The sequence below is a fragment of the Macaca nemestrina genome, chromosome 5, assembly GCF_043159975.1.
Source record: "Macaca nemestrina isolate mMacNem1 chromosome 5, mMacNem.hap1, whole genome shotgun sequence".
Lineage (NCBI taxonomy): Eukaryota > Metazoa > Chordata > Mammalia > Primates > Cercopithecidae > Macaca > Macaca nemestrina.
This window is the reverse complement of record NC_092129.1, coordinates 139,165,137-139,170,676: the sequence shown is the minus strand read 5'-3', so window position 1 is coordinate 139,170,676 and position 5,540 is coordinate 139,165,137.

Below are 5,540 nucleotides of genomic sequence, written 5' to 3'. Positions count from 1 at the left end.
GAGGCTGAGGCGGACGGATCACCTGAGGTCAGGAGTTCGAGACCAGCCTGGGCAACATGGTGAAACCTGTCTCTATTAAAAATACAGAAATTAGCCAGGCGTGGTGCCGCGCGCCTGTAATTCCAGCTACTCGGAAGGCTGAGGCAGGAGAATCGCTTGAGAACCTGGGAGGCAGAGGTTGCAGTTAGCTGAGGTCGCGCCACTGCATTCCAGCTTGGGGGACAGAGCAAAACTCCTACCCCCACCCCCACCCCCCCACACACAAAAAGACAAGGACCCAAAACATAATATCTAGTTTGTGGAGGGCAACAGGGCAGAGGTCAGGAACGCTAGCGTCCATCTCTAGTCCTTCAGATTGAGATTTCACCATCTTTAAATTCAAAACATTGGAAGGAGCAGTCCCTAGTCCCTGCAGAGCAGCTTCCCACCTTCACATAGCCACCTCCACAGGCAAAGAGACCCTGGACTCATTTTTCCTGCAGTCTCGTTGGACATAACACTCACACCCACACAGCTCCCTAGCTGGCCTCCTCTCAACTGTGATCGCCTCTTCCCTGAAAAGCTCTCTGAATTTGAGTAATGACATGGCTCTACCATTCATTTTATTTAAACACATTTTTTTTTTTTGGTAAAAAATTGCAAACAACCTATAATTCAAAAATTACTGTAGGCAAATAAATTATGCCACATCAACACTATGTGACTGTTAAAAATACTTTTTTTTTTTGACGTCTAAAGATGTTCAAAAAAGCTAAGGATATGTAAAGTGGAGTGGGGGGAGCCGGAAACAAAGAAGAATGTATTTCAACATTGTCAGTGCTTTTGTCTGGATGATTGAATTGTAGAGGTTTTTGGTTTTTTTTTTTTTTCTTATTGATACTTTTCAGCATTAACACTTTTTTTTTTTTTTTGAGACGGAGTCTTGCTCTGTTGCCCAGGCTGGAGTGCAGTGGCTGATCTAGGCTCACTGCAAGCTCCGCCTCCTGGGTTCACACCATTCTCCTGCCTTAGCCTCCAGAGTAGCTGGGACTACAGGTGCCCGCCACCACACCCAGCTAATTTTTTTTTGTATTTTTAGTAGAGACGGGGTTTCACTGTGTTAGCCAGGATGGTCTCAATCTCCTGACCTTGTGATCCGCCCACCTTGGCCTCCCAAAATGCTGGGATTACAGGTGTGAGCCACCACGCTGGGCCTTTTTTTTTTTTTTTTTTTTAACAATGAACACCTATAACTTGCTTTTTGCTTTTGTTTTTGTTTGTTTGTTTGTTTTTCCTTGAGATTGATCATCACTCTGTCGCTCAGGCTGGAGTGCAGTAGTGCAACCTTGGCTCACTACAACCTCGTCTCAGCCTCTGGTATAGCTGGAATTGCAGGCGCAGCACCACCACACCCAGCTAATTTTTGTTTTGTTTTGTTTTTTGAGACATTCAGTGCTTTTCTCTGTCAGATATCATTATCTGACATTATGTTAAATATTTATTTGTTTATTGACCATCTCCCCACTACAAAGCAGACTCCAGAGGTCTGGGATGTTTTCTTGCTCATCACAGCATCCCCAGTGTCTAAAACAATGCCTGGCGTAGTAGGTATTCAATAAATTTTTTTAAGTTCTGGCTTGTTTAATTTATTATTATTATTATTATTATTATTAGAGACAGGGTCTGGCTCTGTTGCCCAGGCTGGAGTGCAATGGCTTCATCTCAGCTCACAGCAACCTCCGTCTCCTGGGTTCAAGTGATTCTCCTGCCTCAGCCTCAGCCTCCTGAGTAGTTGGAATTATAGGCGCGTGACACCATGTCCAGCTAATTTTTTGTATTTTTAGTAGAGATGGAGTTTCACCATGTTGGCCAGGCTAGTCTCGCACTCCTGACCTCAGGTGATCCACCTGCCTCAGCCTCCCAAAGTGCTGGGATTTCAGGCGTGAGCCACCATGCCTGGCCCCGGCCTTGTCTTTTATTTGTTGATTCTATCTCCTTTTCACCATCCCCTATCCCCATTACATCCACCCTTCCCCTTCCTCAGCTTTGATTCCATGCCTCATCATTATAATTAGTCGCTTGCATATATACTTAACTCCCCGGCCCCTTCTCTGTCCATCAGATTCATGTGGCAAAACTCCACTGCTGTGACTTCTTTTTTTCTTTCTTTTTTTTTTTTTTTTTTTTTTTGATATGCAGTCTCGCTCTGTTGCCCAGGCTGGAGTGCAGTGGTGCAATCTCGGCTCACTACAACCTCCGCATCCTGGGTTCAAGCAATTCTCTTGCCTCAGCCTCCCAAGTAGCTGGGATTACAGGCTCCTCATTCCACCACATCTGGCTAATTTTTTTTTTTTTTTTTTTTTTTTGTATTTTTAGTAGAGACGGGGTTTCACCATGTTGGCCAGGATGGTCTCAATCTCCTGACCTTGTGATCCACCTGCCTCGGCTTCCTAAAGTGCTGGGATTACAGGCGTGAGCCACAGCGCCCAGCCACTGTGACTTCTTCAACCTTCACCCAAACAGCTAAAGAAACATCCCTCCAAACTAGCTGGTCTCACTTAAATTCATGACTCTCAAATACTGTTTGTGTTGATCACCAATGCTCTCGGATGTCCTTAGTTCTGCACACTCCTCCACTCACCCCAACAACTATTTTATTATCCTCTCTCCTCCAACCTCCACCCCCTCCTCCTCTCTGCTCACTCTGTTGATGGTCTTGCTCTCAACTTCATGGAGAAAATAGAAGCAATCTGAAAGAATTTCCACATGCCCCCACCACCTACCTGCATCTGTCTCCATATACTCTGACATCCCTTTTGTTACTGTACATGAACTGCCTGTGTTCTTACCTAAGTGAATTCCTTCACCTGGGCACTAGTTCACATCCTCTCTCACCTGGGTAACTTCAGGGCTCTCCAATTCTCTCCATCTCTTCTGCATCATCAGTTTGCCTGCCTCTATGAGAGCATTGTCATCAACCTCTCTCAGATCTTAAATAAATAAGTAAATCACCTCCCTCAACTCCCTACATTTGTCTGCTCTTCTTTACTGAAAACTCTTCAAAAATATTAGTCTATCCTTGCTCTCATCACTTCTCCTCTCATTCTGTCTTGAACCCACTCTCACCCCACCATTCCAGAATCACTCTTGTAAAGGTCACCAGTACCCTCACCACTGCCAAATCCAATGATCAATTCTCAGTCCTCATCTCACTGGCTCTGTTAACTGCATTTGCCAGTTTACTGGGTTTCTGGGATCACTCACTAGCTTCTTCACCTCTGCAATGGCCACCCCTTCTCGGTCTCCTTTGCATCCTCCTCATCTTCTCAACATCTTCCTCAGCCCCAGGGCTCCATCCTCAGACCTCTTGTCTTTTCTATCTTCACTCACTCCTTTCATGATCTCATCCAGCCTAAGTTTTGGGAATGCTAGCTGTAAGTTAATGACTCCCAAATTTATATTTCCAGTCAAGCTTTCTGCCTGAAATCCAGATGCGTGTGTCTGGCTGGGCATGGTGGCTCATGCCTGGTAAGCCCAGCACTTTGGGAGGCTCAGGTGGGAGGATTGCCTGAGCCCAGCAGTTTGAGACTTCAGTTTTGTTGTTCAGGCCTGAGCAACATAACAAGACCCTGTCCTTATTAAAATAAATAATAAATAAATTAATTTAAAAATAAATTTGGTAGTCCCAGACTTGGGTGTCTGACTGCTGCAAACTCCTGATCTCCAGCCCAAATAGTCTTCCTTTGTCAGCTGTACCCATTCCAGTCAATGGCTAGTCCATCTGTCTAGTTGTTTAGCCCCAAATCTTGGGGTCATGCTTGATTCTCCTCTTTCTCCTATAATCCACATCCTGCAAATTCCGTTGCCTCTGCCTTCAAATTCATCCAGAATCTGATCACTTTTCACAATATGACCTCTAACACCCTAGTTCAAGCCTCCATTATCTTTTGCCTAGAGTACTGCAATGGCTTGTTTGTTGTTGTTGTTGTTGTGATTGTTGTTGTTGTTGTTGTTGAGACAGAGTTTTGCTCTTGTTGCCCAGGCTGTAGTGCAATGGCATGATCTGGTCTCACCGGTGACAACTTCTGCCTCCCGGGTTCAAGCAATTCTCCTGCTTCAGCCTCCTGAATAGCTGGGATTACAGGCATGCACCACCAGGCCTGGCTAATTTTGGATTTTTAGTAGAGACAGGGTTTCTCCACGTTGGTTAGGGTGGTCTCGAACTCCTGACCTCAGGTGATCCACCCGCCTTAGCCTCCCAAAGTGTTGGGCCACAATTGCTTCTTAATTGGTCTTCTATTGTGCAGCAGCCAGGGTGATCCTGATGGAAAGAAAATGGAAGCCAGCTAAGTATGATGTATTATCCCAAACTGGATTCTGAAACAGATAAACATCAATAGTGGTAAAACTGGCAAAGTCTGAATAAAGTCTAGAATTTAGCTTATACCAGGGTACTAATGTTGGCTTCTTAGTTTTGACAAATGTACCATGGTAAGGTATAATGCTAAAATTAAGAGAAATTGGGTGAGTCATATTTGGGAAATTTCTATACTATCTTTGGAACTTTTCTATACATCTAAAATTATTCAAAATTTAAAATTTTATTTAAAAAATGGAAGTCAGATTTTGTCATGTCTTTGTTCCAAACCCTCCAGCGGCTCCCATCTGATTTTTTTTTTTCCATCTGATTTTATTCCCTGCATACTCCCACCTCATTCTGCCACATCCAAACTGGCCTCTGAGTTGATCCTTTCTTTTTTTTTTTTTTTGTTTTGTTTTTTTTGAGGTGGACTCTCATTCTCATTCTGTTGCCCAGGCTGGAGTACAGTGGCGTGATCTGGGCTCACTGCAAGCTCTGCCTCCCAGGTTCATGCCGTTCTCCTGCCTCAGCCTCCGGAGTAGCTGGGACTACAGGCTCCTGCCACCACACCCAGCAATGGTTTTTTTTTGTTTTTTTGGTTTTTTTGTATTTTTAGTAGAGACGGGGTTTCACCGTGTTAGCCAGGATGGTCTCGATCTCCTGACCTCGTGATCCGCCTGCCTCGGCCTCCCAAAGTACTGGGATTACAGGCATGAGCCACCATGCCTAGCCCTGAGTTGATCCTTGAACACATAAGCATGTTCCCTGCCTCAGGATCTTTGCACTAGCTGTTCTCTGCCTGGAATGCTATAACCCAGATATTTTCATAGCTCACTCCCTGAGTTCATTCAGCTCTCTGCTCAAATCTCATGTTAGTAAAGAAGCCCTCGCTGATCATCCTATATATTAAATAATATCCCCATCTCTGTCCCAGGATATTCCCTTACACTACTTTAATTTTTTCTTTTTTAGATAAAAAGCAATGGGCTGGGCACAGTGGTTGATGCCTGTAATCCCAGCACTTCGGGAGACCGAGGTGGGTGGATTACCTGAGGTCAGGAGTTCGAGACCAGCCTGGACAACATGGTGAAATTCCGTCACTACTAAAAATACAAAAAATTAGCTGGGTGTGGTGTTGCGCACCTGTAATCCCAGCTACTCGGGAGGCTGAGGCAGGAGAATTGCTTGAACCTGGGAGGCG